This window comes from Carcharodon carcharias, assembly GCF_017639515.1.
Source record: "Carcharodon carcharias isolate sCarCar2 chromosome 33 unlocalized genomic scaffold, sCarCar2.pri SUPER_33_unloc_1, whole genome shotgun sequence".
NCBI lineage: Eukaryota > Metazoa > Chordata > Chondrichthyes > Lamniformes > Lamnidae > Carcharodon > Carcharodon carcharias.
Window position 1 is genome coordinate 455331 of NW_024470690.1, and position 17339 is coordinate 472669.

A 17339-nucleotide genomic window follows, 5' to 3' on the forward strand; every position below is an offset into this window, starting at 1 on the left:
TTTACTCCTAATCTCACCTTTGGCTGGTAATGATAACTCCAGAGCCCTACCTTGCTTCTTCCGGGGTGTAGCAGTAACTCGGGTCCACATTTCAGCTTTAGCCTCCCATTGCTGATAAGGTTCAGTCAGAAAAAATTGGTGGATAGTCAAAGCCTGCGATTTTGCACTGTCCTTCTGCCAGTCTGTGACTTACATTGTCAGCAACAGTACACTTCCTTTCTCTCACAGGACTGAGACAGAAAGTTTCATACACAGCAAGCTATCAGCAAAGCTTAAAGTTCATCCTCTGCTACCACGCTACTCACAATAAGAGATTGTGGTGGAAGAATTAATCCCGGCTGGTCTCTTGGTTAAAACTGGTTTATTTCCAAGACAGCTCCTCAGCGTTATTCACTTCCTGAGTCACTTCCACACAGAGTACTCCAGCCGTTCCTTGTTATTCTATTCAGTTGGGAAAATTAATGCCCATCACCTGTTTAACTACCAATTGGTTTTAACAAGATGATTGTGATATTGACAGCCACTTCTAACTGAACTACACAGTGCACATCCAGGAATATCCCAAATGGGGACTATAACACCCAGCTACCTATAGTGGCCTGGGATGGATGGTGAATTAGAGAGTTTAGTGAAGAATTGTAGACAATGTCAGCAACTGCAAAAGTTGCCTTTAACAGCTTCATAAGGCTATAGCCTTGGGAGTGGTTGGGAAGTGGTTCCACACTGACTACATTGGAACTGTCCTGGGAATAAGGCTTCTGCTTTAACAGCTTCGTTATAGCCTTGGGAGTGGTTGGGAAGTGGTTCCACACTGACTACATTGGAACTGTCCTGGGAATAATGCTTCTGCTTTAACAGCTTCGTTATAGCCTTGGGAGTGGTTGGGAAGTGGTTCCACACTGACTACATTGGAACTGTCCTGGGAATAAGGCTTCTGCATTAACAGCTTCGTTATAACCTTGGGAGTGGTTGGGAAGTGGTTCCACACTGACTACATTGGAACTGTCCTGGGAATAATGCTTCTGCTTTAACAGCTTCGTTATAGCCTTGGGAGTGGTTGGGAAGTGGTTCCACACTGACTACATTGGAACTGTCCTGGGAATAATGCTTCTGCTTTAACAGCTTCGTTATAGCCTTGGGAGTGGTTGGGAAGTGGTTCCACACTGACTACATTGGAACTGTCCTGGGAATAATGCTTCTGCTTTAACAGCTTCGTTATAGCCTTGGGAGTGGTTGGGAAGTGGTTCCACACTGACTACAATGGAACTGTCCTGGGAATAATGCTTCTGCTTTAACAGCTTCGTTATAGCCTTGGGAGTGGTTGGGAAGTGGTTCCACACTGACTACATTGGAACTGTCCTGGGAATAATGCTTCTGCTTTAACAGCTTCGTTATAGCCTTGGGAGTGGTTGGGAAGTGGTTCCACACTGACTACATTGGAACTGTCCTGGGAATAATGCTTCTGCTTTAACAGCTTCGTTATAGCCTTGGGAGTGGTTGGGAAGTGGTTCCACACTGACTACATTGGAACTGTCCTGGGAATAAGGCTTCTGCTTTAACAGCTTCGTTATAGCCTTGGGAGTGGTTGGGAAGTGGTTCCACACTGACTACATTGGAACTGTCCTGGGAATAATGCTTCTGCTTTAACAGCTTCGTTATAGCCTTGGGAGTGGTTGGGAAGTGGTTCCACACTGACTACATTGGAACTGTCCTGGGAATAAGGCTTCTGCTTTAACAGCTTCGTTATAGCCTTGGGAGTGGTTGGGAAGTGGTTCCACACTGACTACATTGGAACTGTCCTGGGAATAATGCTTCTGCTTTAACAGCTTCGTTATAGCCTTGGGAGTGGTTGGGAAGTGGTTCCACACTGACTACATTGGAACTGTCCTGGGAATAATGCTTCTGCTTTAACAGCTTCGTTATAGCCTTGGGAGTGGTTGGGAAGTGGTTCCACACTGACTACATTGGAACTGTCCTGGGAATAATGCTTCTGCTTTAACAGCTTCGTTATAGCCTTGGGAGTGGTTGGGAAGTGGTTCCACACTGACTACATTGGAACTGTCCTGGGAATAATGCTTCTGCTTTAACAGCTTCGTTATAGCCTTGGGAGTGGTTGGGAAGTGGTTCCACACTGACTACATTGGAACTGTCCTGGGAATAATGCTTCTGCTTTAACAGCTTCGTTATAGCCTTGGGAGTGGTTGGGAAGTGGTTCCACACTGACTACATTGGAACTGTCCTGGGAATAATGCTTCTGCTTTAACAGCTTCGTTATAGCCTTGGGAGTGGTTGGGAAGTGGTTCCACACTGACTACATTGGAACTGTCCTGGGAATAATGCTTCTGCTTTAACAGCTTCGTTATAGCCTTGGGAGTGGTTGGGAAGTGGTTCCACACTGACTACATTGGAACTGTCCTGGGAATAATGCTTCTGCTTTAACAGCTTCGTTATAGCCTTGGGAGTGGTTGGGAAGTGGTTCCACACTGACTACATTGGAACTGTCCTGGGAATAAGGCTTCTGCTTTAACAGCTTCGTTATAGCCTTGGGAGTGGTTGGGAAGTGGTTCCACACTGACTACATTGGAACTGTCCTGGGAATAATGCTTCTGCTTTAACAGCTTCGTTATAGCCTTGGGAGTGGTTGGGAAGTGGTTCCACACTGACTACATTGGAACTGTCCTGGGAATAATGCTTCTGCTTTAACAGCTTCGTTATAGCCTTGGGAGTGGTTGGGAAGTGGTTCCACACTGACTACATTGGAACTGTCCTGGGAATAATGCTTCTGCTTTAACAGCTTCGTTATAGCCTTGGGAGTGGTTGGGAAGTGGTTCCACACTGACTACATTGGAACTGTCCTGGGAATAATGCTTCTGCTTTAACAGCTTCGTTATAGCCTTGGGAGTGGTTGGGAAGTGGTTCCACACTGACTACATTGGAACTGTCCTGGGAATAATGCTTCTGCTTTAACAGCTTCGTTATAGCCTTGGGAGTGGTTGGGAAGTGGTTCCACACTGACTACATTGGAACTGTCCTGGGAATAATGCTTCTGCTTTAACAGCTTCGTTATAGCCTTGGGAGTGGTTGGGAAGTGGTTCCACACTGACTACATTGGAACTGTCCTGGGAATAATGCTTCTGCTTTAACAGCTTCGTTATAGCCTTGGGAGTGGTTGGGAAGTGGTTCCACACTGACTACATTGGAACTGTCCTGGGAATAATGCTTCTGCTTTAACAGCTTCGTTATAGCCTTGGGAGTGGTTGGGAAGTGGTTCCACACTGACTACATTGGAACTGTCCTGGGAATAATGCTTCTGCTTTAACAGCTTCGTTATAGCCTTGGGAGTGGTTGGGAAGTGGTTCCACACTGACTACATTGGAACTGTCCTGGGAATAATGCTTCTGCTTTAACAGCTTCGTTATAGCCTTGGGAGTGGTTGGGAAGTGGTTCCACACTGACTACATTGGAACTGTCCTGGGAATAATGCTTCTGCTTTAACAGCTTCGTTATAGCCTTGGGAGTGGTTGGGAAGTGGTTCCACACTGACTACATTGGAACTGTCCTGGGAATAATGCTTCTGCTTTAACAGCTTCGTTATAGCCTTGGGAGTGGTTGGGAAGTGGTTCCACACTGACTACATTGGAACTGTCCTGGGAATAATGCTTCTGCTTTAACAGCTTCGTTATAGCCTTGGGAGTGGTTGGGAAGTGGTTCCACACTGACTACATTGGAACTGTCCTGGGAATAATGCTTCTGCTTTAACAGCTTCGTTATAGCCTTGGGAGTGGTTGGGAAGTGGTTCCACACTGACTACATTGGAACTGTCCTGGGAATAAGGCTTCTGCTTTAACAGCTTCGTTATAGCCTTGGGAGTGGTTGGGAAGTGGTTCCACACTGACTACATTGGAACTGTCCTGGGAATAATGCTTCTGCTTTAACAGCTTCGTTATAGCCTTGGGAGTGGTTGGGAAGTGGTTCCACACTGACTACATTGGAACTGTCCTGGGAATAATGCTTCTGCTTTAACAGCTTCGTTATAGCCTTGGGAGTGGTTGGGAAGTGGTTCCACACTGACTACATTGGAACTGTCCTGGGAATAATGCTTCTGCTTTAACAGCTTCGTTATAGCCTTGGGAGTGGTTGGGAAGTGGTTCCACACTGACTACATTGGAACTGTCCTGGGAATAATGCTTCTGCTTTAACAGCTTCGTTATAGCCTTGGGAGTGGTTGGGAAGTGGTTCCACACTGACTACATTGGAACTGTCCTGGGAATAATGCTTCTGCTTTAACAGCTTCGTTATAGCCTTGGGAGTGGTTGGGAAGTGGTTCCACACTGACTACATTGGAACTGTCCTGGGAATAATGCTTCTGCTTTAACAGCTTCGTTATAGCCTTGGGAGTGGTTGGGAAGTGGTTCCACACTGACTACATTGGAACTGTCCTGGGAATAAGGCTTCTGCTTTAACAGCTTCGTTATAGCTTGGGAGTGGTTGGGAAGTGGTTCCACACTGACTACATTGGAACTGTCCTGGGAATAATGCTTCTGCTTTAACAGCTTCGTTATAGCCTTGGGGAGTGGTTGGGAAGTGGTTCCACACTGACTACATTGGAACTGTCCTGGGAATAATGCTTCTGCTTTAACAGCTTCGTTATAGCCTTGGGAGTGGTTGGGAAGTGGTTCCACACTGACTACATTGGAACTGTCCTGGGAATAATGCTTCTGCTTTAACAGCTTCGTTATAGCCTTGGGAGTGGTTGGGAAGTGGTTCCACACTGACTACATTGGAACTGTCCTGGGAATAAGGCTTCTGCTTTAACAGCTTCGTTATAGCCTTGGGAGTGGTTGGGAAGTGGTTCCACACTGACTACATTGGAACTGTCCTGGGAATAATGCTTCTGCTTTAACAGCTTCGTTATAGCCTTGGGAGTGGTTGGGAAGTGGTTCCACACTGACTACATTGGAACTGTCCTGGGAATAATGCTTCTGCTTTAACAGCTTCGTTATAGCCTTGGGAGTGGTTGGGAAGTGGTTCCACACTGACTACATTGGAACTGTCCTGGGAATAAGGCTTCTGCTTTAACAGCTTCGTTATAGCCTTGGGAGTGGTTGGGAAGTGGTTCCACACTGACTACATTGGAACTGTCCTGGGAATAATGCTTCTGCTTTAACAGCTTCGTTATAGCCTTGGGAGTGGTTGGGAAGTGGTTCCACACTGACTACATTGGAACTGTCCTGGGAATAATGCTTCTGCTTTAACAGCTTCGTTATAGCCTTGGAGTGGTTGGGAAAGTGGTTCCACACTGACTACATTGGAACTGTCCTGGGAATAATGCTTCTGCTTTAACAGCTTCGTTATAGCCTTGGGAGTGGTTGGGAAGTGGTTCCACACTGACTACATTGGAACTGTCCTGGGAATAATGCTTCTGCTTTAACAGCTTCGTTATAGCCTTGGGAGTGGTTGGGAAGTGGTTCCACACTGACTACATTGGAACTGTCCTGGGAATAATGCTTCTGCTTTAACAGCTTCGTTATAGCCTTGGGAGTGGTTGGGAAGTGGTTCCACACTGACTACATTGGAACTGTCCTGGGAATAATGCCTTCTGCTTTAACAGCTTCGTTATAGCCTTGGGAGTGGTTGGGAAGTGGTTCCACACTGACTACATTGGAACTGTCCTGGGAATAAGGCTTCTGCTTTAACAGCTTCGTTATAGCCTTGGGAGTGGTTGGGAAGTGGTTCCACACTGACTACATTGGAACTGTCCTGGGAATAATGCTTCTGCTTTACAGCTTCGTTATAGCCTTGGAGTGGTTGGGAAGTGGTTCCACACTGACTACATTGGAACTGTCCTGGGAATAATGCTTCTGCTTTAACAGCTTCGTTATAGCCTTGGGAGTGGTTGGGAAGTGGTTCCACACTGACCTACATTGGAACTGTCCTGGGAATAATGCTTCTGCTTTAACAGCTTCGTTATAGCCTTGGGAGTGGTTGGGAAGTGGTTCCACACTGACTACATTGGAACTGTCCTGGGAATAATGCTTCTGCTTTAACAGCTTCGTTATAGCCTTGGGAGTGGTTGGGAAGTGGTTCCACACTGACTACATTGGAACTGTCCTGGGAATAATGCTTCTGCTTTAACAGCTTCGTTATAGCCTTGGGAGTGGTTGGGAAGTGGTTCCACACTGACTACATTGGAACTGTCCTGGGAATAAGGCTTCTGCTTTAACAGCTTCGTTATAGCCTTGGGAGTGGTTGGGAAGTGGTTCCACACTGACTACAGTGGAACTGTCCTGGGAATAATGCTTCTGCTTTAACAGCTTCGTTATAGCCTTGGGAGTGGTTGGAAGTGGTTCCACACTGACTACATTGGAACTGTCCTGGGAATAATGCTTCTGCTTTAACAGCTTCGTTATAGCCTTGGGAGTGGTTGGGAAGTGGTTCCACACTGACTACATTGGAACTGTCCTGGGAATAAGGCTTCTGCTTTAACAGCTTCGTTATAGCCTTGGGAGTGGTTGGGAAGTGGTTCCACACTGACTACATTGAACTGTCCTGGGAATAATGCTTCTGCTTTAACAGCTTCGTTATAGCCTTGGGAGTGGTTGGAAGTGGTTCCACACTGACTACATTGGAACTGTCCTGGGAATAATGCTTCTGCTTTAACAGCTTCGTTATAGCCTTGGGAGTGGTTGGAAGTGGTTCCACACTGACTACATTGGAACTGTCCTGGGAATAATGCTTCTGCTTTAACAGCATCGTTATAGCCTTGGGAGTGGTTGGGAAGTGGTTCCACACTGACTACATTGGAACTGTCCTGGGATAATGCTTCTGCTTTAACAGCTTCGTTATAGCCTTGGGAGTGGTTGGGAAGTGGTTCCACACTGACTACATTGGAACTGTCCTGGGAATAATGCTTCTGCTTTAACAGCTTCGTTATAGCCTTGGGAGTGGTTGGGAAGTGGTTCCACACTGACTACATTGGAACTGTCCTGGGAATAATGCTTCTGCTTTAACAGCTTCGTTATAGCCTTGGGAGTGGTTGGGAAGTGGTTCCACACTGACCTACATTGGAACTGTCCCTGGGAATAATGCTTCTGCTTTAACAGCTTCGTTATAGCCTTGGGAGTGGTTGGGAAGTGGTTCCACACTGACTACAATTGGAACTGTCCTGGGAATAATGCTTCTGCTTTAACAGCTTCGTTATAGCCTTGGGAGAGTGGTTGGGAAGTGGTTCCACACTGACTACATTGGAACTGTCCTGGGAATAATGCTTCTGCTTTAACAGCTTCGTTATAGCCTTGGGAGTGGTTGGGAAGTGGTTCCACACTGACTACATTGGAACTGTCCTGGGAATAATGCTTCTGCTTTAACAGCTTCGTTATAGCCTTGGGAGTGGTTGGGAAGTGGTTCCACACTGACTACATTGGAACTGTCCTGGGAATAATGCTTCTGCTTTAACAGCTTCGTTATAGCCTTGGGAGTGGTTGGGAAGTGGTTCCACACTGACTACATTGGAACTGTCCTGGGAATAATGCTTCTGCTTTAACAGCTTCGTTATAGCCTTGGGAGTGGTTGGGAAGTGGTTCCACACTGACTACATTGGAACTGTCCTGGGAATAATGCTTCTGCTTTAACAGCTTCGTTATAGCCTTGGGAGTGGTTGGGAAGTGGTTCCACACTGACTACATTGGAACTGTCCTGGGAATAATGCTTCTGCTTTAACAGCTTCGTTATAGCCTTGGGAGTGGTTGGGAAGTGGTTCCACACTGACTACATTGGAACTGTCCTGGGAATAATGCTTCTGCTTTAACAGCTTCGTTATAGCCTTGGGAGTGGTTGGGAAGTGGTTCCACACTGACTACATTGGAACTGTCCTGGGAATAATGCTTCTGCTTTAACAGCTTCGTTATAGCCTTGGGAGTGGTTGGGAAGTGGTTCCACACTGACTACATTGGAACTGTCCTGGGAATAATGCTTCTGCTTTAACAGCTTCGTTATAGCCTTGGGAGTGGTTGGGAAGTGGTTCCACACTGACTACATTGGAACTGTCCTGGGAATAATGCTTCTGCTTTAACAGCTTCGTTATAGCCTTGGGAGTGGTTGGGAAGTGGTTCCACACTGACTACATTGGAACTGTCCTGGAATAATGCTTCTGCTTTAACAGCTTCGTTATAGCCTTGGGAGTGGTTGGGAAGTGGTTCCACACTGACAACATTGGAACTGTCCTGGGAATAATGCTTCTGCTTTAACAGCTTCGTTATAGCCTTGGGAGTGGTTGGGAAGTGGTTCCACACTGACTACATTGGAACTGTCCTGGGAATAATGCTTCTGCTTTAACAGCTTCGTTATAGCCTTGGGAGTGGTTGGGAAGTGGTTCCACACTGACTACATTGGAACTGTCCTGGGAATAATGCTTCTGCTTTAACAGCTTCGTTATAGCCTTGGGAGTGGTTGGGAAGTGGTTCCACACTGACTACATTGGAACTGTCCTGGGAATAATGCTTCTGCTTTAACAGCTTCGTTATAGCCTTGGGAGTGGTTGGGAAGTGGTTCCACACTGACTACATTGGAACTGTCCTGGGAATAATGCTTCTGCTTTAACAGCTTCGTTATAGCCTTGGGAGTGGTTGGGAAGTGGTTCCACACTGACTACATTGGAACTGTCCTGGGAATAATGCTTCTGCTTTAACAGCTTCGTTATAGCCTTGGGAGTGGTTGGGAAGTGGTTCCACACTGACTACATTGGAACTGTCCTGGGAATAATGCTTCTGCTTTAACAGCTTCGTTATAGCCTTGGGAGTGGTTGGGAAGTGGTTCCACACTGACTACATTGGAACTGTCCTGGGAATAAGGCTTCTGCTTTAACAGCTTCGTTATAGCCTTGGGAGTGGTTGGGAAGTGGTTCCACACTGACTACATTGGAACTGTCCTGGGAATAATGCTTCTGCTTTAACAGCTTCGTTATAGCCTTGGGAGTGGTTGGGAAGTGGTTCCACACTGACTACATTGGAACTGTCCTGGGAATAATGCTTCTGCTTTAACAGCTTCGTTATAGCCTTGGGAGTGGTTGGGAAGTGGTTCCACACTGACTACATTGGAACTGTCCTGGGAATAATGCTTCTGCTTTAACAGCTTCGTTATAGCCTTGGGAGTGGTTGGGAAGTGGTTCCACACTGACTACATTGGAACTGTCCTGGGAATAATGCTTCTGCTTTAACAGCTTCGTTATAGCCTTGGGAGTGGTTGGGAAGTGGTTCCACACTGACTACATTGGAACTGTCCTGGGAATAATGCTTCTGCTTTAACAGCTTCGTTATAGCCTTGGGAGTGGTTGGGAAGTGGTTCCACACTGACTACATTGGAACTGTCCTGGGAATAATGCTTCTGCTTTAACAGCTTCGTTATAGCCTTGGGAGTGGTTGGGAAGTGGTTCCACACTGACTACATTGGAACTGTCCTGGGAATAATGCTTCTGCTTTAACAGCTTCGTTATAGCCTTGGGAGTGGTTGGGAAGTGGTTCCACACTGACTACATTGGAACTGTCCTGGGAATAATGCTTCTGCTTTAACAGCTTCGTTATAGCCTTGGGAGTGGTTGGGAAGTGGTTCCACACTGACTACATTGGAACTGTCCTGGGAATAATGCTTCTGCTTTAACAGCTTCGTTATAGCCTTGGGAGTGGTTGGGAAGTGGTTCCACACTGACTACATTGGAACTGTCCTGGGAATAATGCTTCTGCTTTAACAGCTTCGTTATAGCCTTGGGAGTGGTTGGGAAGTGGTTCCACACTGACTACATTGGAACTGTCCTGGGAATAATGCTTCTGCTTTAACAGCTTCGTTATAGCCTTGGGAGTGGTTGGGAAGTGGTTCCACACTGACTACATTGGAACTGTCCTGGGAATAATGCTTCTGCTTTAACAGCTTCGTTATAGCCTTGGGAGTGGTTGGGAAGTGGTTCCACACTGACTACATTGGAACTGTCCTGGGAATAATGCTTCTGCTTTAACAGCTTCGTTATAGCCTTGGGAGTGGTTGGGAAGTGGTTCCACACTGACTACATTGGAACTGTCCTGGGAATAATGCTTCTGCTTTAACAGCTTCGTTATAGCCTTGGGAGTGGTTGGGAAGTGGTTCCACACTGACTACATTGGAACTGTCCTGGGAATAATGCTTCTGCTTTAACAGCTTCGTTATAGCCTTGGGAGTGGTTGGGAAGTGGTTCCACACTGACTACATTGGAACTGTCCTGGGAATAATGCTTCTGCTTTAAACAGCTTCGTTATAGCCTTGGGAGTGGTTGGGAAGTGGTTCCACACTGACTACATTGGAACTGTCCTGGGAATAATGCTTCTGCTTTAACAGCTTCGTTATAGCCTTGGGAGTGGTTGGGAAGTGGTTCCACACTGACTACATTGGAACTGTCCTGGGAATAATGCTTCTGCTTTAACAGCTTCGTTATAGCCTTGGGAGTGGTTGGGAAGTGGTTCCACACTGACTACATTGGAACTGTCCTGGGAATAATGCTTCTGCTTTAACAGCTTCGTTATAGCCTTGGGAGTGGTTGGGAAGTGGTTCCACACTGACTACATTGGAACTGTCCTGGGAATAATGCTTCTGCTTTAACAGCTTCGTTATAGCCTTGGGAGTGGTTGGGAAGTGGTTCCACACTGACTACATTGGAACTGTCCTGGGAATAAGGCTTCTGCTTTAACAGCTTCGTTATAGCCTTGGGAGTGGTTGGGAAGTGGTTCCACACTGACTACATTGGAACTGTCCTGGGAATAATGCTTCTGCTTTAACAGCTTCGTTATAGCCTTGGGAGTGGTTGGGAAGTGGTTCCACACTGACTACATTGGAACTGTCCTGGGAATAATGCTTCTGCTTTAACAGCTTCGTTATAGCCTTGGGAGTGGTTGGGAAGTGGTTCCACACTGACTACATTGGAACTGTCCTGGGAATAATGCTTCTGCTTTAACAGCTTCGTTATAGCCTTGGGAGTGGTTGGGAAGTGGTTCCACACTGACTACATTGGAACTGTCCTGGGAATAATGCTTCTGCTTTAACAGCTTCGTTATAGCCTTGGGAGTGGTTGGGAAGTGGTTCCACACTGACTACATTGGAACTGTCCTGGGAATAATGCTTCTGCTTTAACAGCTTCGTTATAGCCTTGGGAGTGGTTGGGAAGTGGTTCCACACTGACTACATTGGAACTGTCCTGGAATAATGCTTCTGCTTTAACAGCTTCGTTATAGCCTTGGGAGTGGTTGGGAAGTGGTTCCACACTGACTACATTGGAACTGTCCTGGGAATAATGCTTCTGCTTTAACAGCTTCGTTCAATGCTTCTGCTTTAACAGCTTCGTTATAGCCTTGGAGTGGTTGGGAAGTGGTTCCACACTGACTACATTGGAACTGTCCTGGGAATAATGCTTCTGCTTTAACAGCTTCGTTATAGCCTTGGGAGTGGTTGGGAAGTGGTTCCACACTGACTACATTGGAACTGTCCTGGGAATAATGCTTCTGCTTTAACAGCTTCGTTATAGCCTTGGGAGTGGTTGGGAAGTGGTTCCACACTGACTACATTGGAACTGTCCTGGGAATAAGGCTTCTGCTTTAACAGCTTCGTTATAGCCTTGGGAGTGGTTGGGAAGTGGTTCCACACGACTACATTGGAACTGTCCTGGGAATAATGCTTCTGCTTTAACAGCTTCGTTATAGCCTTGGGAGTGGTTGGGAAGTGGTTCCACACTGACTACATTGGAAAACTGTCCTGGGAATAATGCTTCTGCTTTAACAGCTTCGTTATAGCCTTGGGGAGTGGTTGGGAAGTGGTTCTCACTCTGACTACATTGGAACTGTCCTGGGAATAATGCTTCTGCTTTAACAGCTTCGTTATAGCCTTGGGAGTGGTTGGGAAGTGGTTCCACACTGACTACATTGGAACTGTCCTGGGAATAATGCTTCTGCTTTAACAGCTTCGTTATAGCCTTGGGAGTGGTTGGGAAGTGGTTCCACACTGACTACATTGGAACTGTCCTGGGAATAATGCTTCTGCTTTAACAGCTTCGTTATAGCCTTGGGAGTGGTTGGGAAGTGGTTCCACACTGACTACATTGGAACTGTCCTGGGAATAATGCTTCTGCTTTAACAGCTTCGTTATAGCCTTGGGAGTGGTTGGGAAGTGGTTCCACACTGACTACATTGGAACTGTCCTGGGAATAATGCTTCTGCTTTAACAGCTTCGTTATAGCCTTGGGAGTGGTTGGGAAGTGGTTCCACACTGACTACATTGGAACTGTCCTGGGAATAATGCTTCTGCTTTAACAGCTTCGTTATAGCCTTGGGAGTGGTTGGGAAGTGGTTCCACACTGACTACATTGGAACTGTCCTGGGAATAATGCTTCTGCTTTAACAGCTTCGTTATAGCCTTGGGAGTGGTTGGGAAGTGGTTCCACACTGACTACATTGGAACTGTCCTGGGAATAATGCTTCTGCTTTAACAGCTTCGTTATAGCCTTGGGAGTGGTTGGGAAGTGGTTCCACACTGACTACATTGGAACTGTCCTGGGAATAATGCTTCTGCTTTAACAGCTTCGTTATAGCCTTGGGAGTGGTTGGGAAGTGGTTCCACACTGACTACATTGGAACTGTCCCTGGGAATAATGCTTCTGCTTTAACAGCTTCGTTATAGCCTTGGGAGTGGTTGGGAAGTGGTTCCACACTGACTACATTGGAACTGTCCTGGGAATAATGCTTCTGCTTTAACAGCTTCGTTATAGCCTTGGGAGTGGTTGGGAAGTGGTTCCACACTGACTACATTGGAACTGTCCTGGGAATAATGCTTCTGCTTTAACAGCTTCGTTATAGCCTTGGGAGTGGTTGGGAAGTGGTTCCACACTGACTACATTGGAACTGTCCTGGGAATAATGCTTCTGCTTTAACAGCTTCGTTATAGCCTTGGGAGTGGTTGGGAAGTGGTTCCACACTGACTACATTGGAACTGTCCTGGGAATAATGCTTCTGCTTTAACAGCTTCGTTATAGCCTTGGGAGTGTTTGGGAAGTGGTTCCACACTGACTACATTGGAACTGTCCTGGGAATAATGCTTCTGCTTTAACAGCTTCGTTATAGCCTTGGGAGTGGTTGGGAAGTGGTTCCACACTGACTACATTGGAACTGTCCTGGGAATAATGCTTCTGCTTTAACAGCTTCGTTATAGCCTTGGGAGTGGTTGGGAAGTGGTTCCACACTGACTACATTGGAACTGTCCTGGGAATAACGCTTCTGCTTTAACAGCTTCGTTATAGCCTTGGGAGTGGTTGGGAAGTGGTTCCACACTGACTACATTGGAACTGTCCTGGGAATAATGCTTCTGCTCCTTAGTCATGTCCACTTAAAATGGAGAGACGTACATGAGGTGAAATCACCAACATCGACTGCTACAATTGAGCAACTACGTCAAAGTTTTGCCATTAACACACTAGAGGAAGTGATCATTTCTGATAACGGCACAGCATTTATTCGAGGGCTGAGTCTCAGCGGTTTATCAGCTTCAACGGTATCACTCATGTAAAACCTTCACCGTACCTACTCTTCCTCAAACTGATTGGCCGACAGGACAGTTCAAACGTTCAAGACAGGCATGAAGATGCTAACTGGAGATGCTTTAGCAACCAAGCTAACACGCTTTCTTTCTCATTACAGGGACCATCCCTCACACAACAACAGGTGTCACACCTGCTGGGTTATTGTTGAAATGCTGGCTCAGGATGAAATTGTGATTAATAATGTCAAACTTAGAAGGGAAGGTGGAAAGGGGTCAGGGAAGACAGAAAACTGGACAGGACTGACGTAGCGGTGAGGGGACATTTACTGTGGGAGGGAATGGTCTACGTGAAGAACTTTGGAGATGGAACCGGGTGAAATAAGTGTGGTGACTGGACCTCTATCTTACCACATGCAGGTGGAAGGCTGGGTCATACAGAGTCATGTGGATCATCTAAGGAAGACAGAGAAACAAATCACCAAGAATTGATTCCACCAGTGTTCACGAGCGGAGAGTAGTGGGCCGAGACCCCTCAACCCAGTACAGACATGTCTGATGTTCCTGTAGGAGTTGAGGATACAGAACTCCAGTGGAGAGCTGTGACTAGTGGAGTTCCACGGGGATCAGTGCTGGGACCTTTGCTGTTTTTAGCACACGTAAATGATTTGGAGGAAAATGTAACTGGGCTAATTAGTAAGTTTGCAGATGACACGAAGGTTGGAGGAGTTGCAGATAGTGAAGAGGATTGTCAAAGGATACAACGGGATATAGATCAGTTGGAGACTTGGGCGGAGAAATGGCAGATGGAGTTTAATCTGGACAAATGCGAGGTAATGCATTTTGGAAGGTCTAATACAGGCAGGAATTACACAGTAAATGGCAGAACCCTTCAGTGCATCGACGGACAGAGGGATTTGAGTGTACAGGTTCACAGGTCACTGAAAGTGGCAACGCAGGTGGATAAGGTAGTCAGGAAGGTATATGGTATGCTTGCCTTCATTGGCAGGGGTATTGAGTATAAAAGCTGGGAAGTCATGCTGCAGCTGTATAGAACCTTGGTTAGGACACACTTGGAATATTGCGTGCAATTCTGCTCGCCACATTACCAGAAGGATATGGAGGCATTGGAGAGGGTGCAGAGGAGGTTTACCAGGATGCATCCCGGTCTGGAGGTTATTAGCTATGAGGAGAAGTTGGAGAAATTCAGATTGTTCTCACTAGAGCGACGGAGATTGAGATTGATAGAAGTATACAAAATTATGAGTGGCATGGACAGAGTAGATAGTCAGAAGCTTTTTCCCAGGGTGGAAGAGTCAATTACTAGGGGGACATAGATTTAAGGTGAGAGGAGAAAACTATAGAGGAGATGTGTGGGGCAAGTATTTTACACAGAGGGTAGTGAGTGTCTGGAATGCGCTGCCAGAGGAGGTGGTGGAAGCAGGTACGATCGGGGTGTTTAAGAGGCAGCTTGACAAATACATGAATAGGATGGGAATAGAGGGATACGGACCCCGGAAGTGCAAAATGTTTTAGTTGACGGGCAATATGATCAGTGCAGGCTTGGAGGGCCGAAGGGCCTGTTCCTGTGCTGTACTTTTCTTTGTTCTTTGTTCAGGCAACTCCAGAAAAAGAGGTTCCGGACAAAGAATCTGAAGTGGCACAACTGAGATGCTCGACGCACGACAGGGAACCTGAATCTGTAGATTACTTAGCAACGTAAATATTGTTACCACCAGAAAAATAGTCCTTGTAAATATATGTATATCGGGCTAAAGGGGGAGGGGCATGGATGGGGGGAAAAAACGAGTGAAGGAAAGGGGGAGGGGGGGAAGAGGGGGAGGGGGAGGGGGCGTGACGAGTGCCAGGGCTGTTGATTTGAAGATGAGTCTCGGGTATGAAGTGAAGCAGGGCAGGTGAAAGGAATTTGCAGCATTTCCTGAACCACAATGAGGCAAGGTCACCAATATCCAGTGTTGGCAGGTGGCAGGGGCGGGGGGAGAGAGAGAGAGAGGGGGCGGGGGGGGGGGGTGCGGAGGGGGAGAAAACAGCTCCTCCTCTCCAGCTGCCAGTGGGTGATGTGCCCCCCTCCCAGCCCCACCGAGCACACACTGCACCCCAGTGCCAGAGCTGGATACTGCAACCACAGACGCCTTGTCTTCAGAGCCCAACTCCCTCCCCAAAATCCTGCCCTCTTAATATTTATTATCGAATAATTCTACCCCTTGTTGTGGCCAATGTAGGAAGCTTGTGCTGGAGGTGGGAGGGTTTGCTGCCCCACTGCTTCATTCAGTCAGTCAGTCACCTCCATCCAGACAGCGGCACTGAGGCTAACAACTCAGCACCTGGCTGCAGGAACACTGACCCCTGCTGGAGTAAGGGAACAGGTGCAGCACTTGTTCAGCTGTGAGGTTACCAAGGTCGAATAGTCATAGCAACACTCACCTCAGGGGGAGGGGGAAAGGCTGAGGAACAGCGTCCACATCTAATGTGGGTTGGGGAAGGTAGGGAGATGGGGTGGAAAGTGAGAATTGAGGTGTCAATTCTTCCAAAATTGAAAGGTGAAACCTCCCAGTAGAGAAAGTGACAGAAATATTCACAGCCAGCGAACTGGGATTGAAGAGCAGGACCCACGACCTGCCCAGCACTGGCCTCGGCTCAAACCATCCAATGGAGAGAGCAGTTTCTGCACAGCAAAGAGATTATGGGCACAGCCACCTCCATGAATTGACCAATCGTGGGCAGGAAAGTTTCCACTAAAACACCCGAGACTGGAGGTTGCTTTTCTCCAGAACAACAAAGAACAAAGAAAAGTACAGCACAGAAACAGGCCCTTCGGCCCTCCAAGCCTGCGCCGATCATATTGCCCGTCAACTAAAACATTTTGCACTTCCGGGGTCCGTATCCCTCTATTCCCATCCTATTCATGGATTTGTCAAGCTGCCTCTTAAACACCCCGATCGTACCTGCTTCCACCGCCTCCCTTAGTACTGACCCCCCGACACTGTGACACTCCCTCAGCGCTGCCTCCCTCATCCCGACACTGTGACACTCCCTCGGCACTGCCTCCTTCACCCCGACACTGTGACACTCCCTCAGCGCTGCCTCCCTCACCCCGACACTGTGACACTCCCTCGGCACTGCCTCCCTCACCCCGACACTGTGACACTCCCTCAGCGCTGCCTCCCGCACCCCGACACTGTGACGCTCCCTCGGCACAGCCTCCCTCACCCCGACACTGTGACACTCCCTCGGCGCTGCTTCCCTCACCCCGACACTGTGACACTCACTCGGCACTGCCCCCCCACCCAGACACTGTGACTCTCCCTCGGCACCGGAACCCTCACCCAGACACTGTGACACTCCCTCGGCACCGCAACCCTCACCCAGACACTGTGACACTCCCTCGGCACTGCCCCCCCACCCCGACACTGTGACACTCCCTCGGCACAGCCTCCCTCACCCCGACACTGTGACACTCCCTCGGCGCTGCCTCCCTCACCCCGGCACTGTGACACTCCCTCGGCACTGTCACCTCCCGCACCCCGACACTGTGACACTCCCGCGGCGCTGCCTCCCTCACCCCGACACTGTGACCCTCCCTCGGCAATGCCACGCTCACCCAGACACAGTGACACTCCCTCGGCGCTGCTTCCCTCACCCAGACACTGTGACACTCCCTCGGCGCTGCCTCTATCACCCCGACACTGTGACACTCCCTCAGCACCGCCTCCCCTACCCTGACACTGTGACAATCCTTCGGCACAGCCTCTCTCACCCTGACACTGTGACACTCC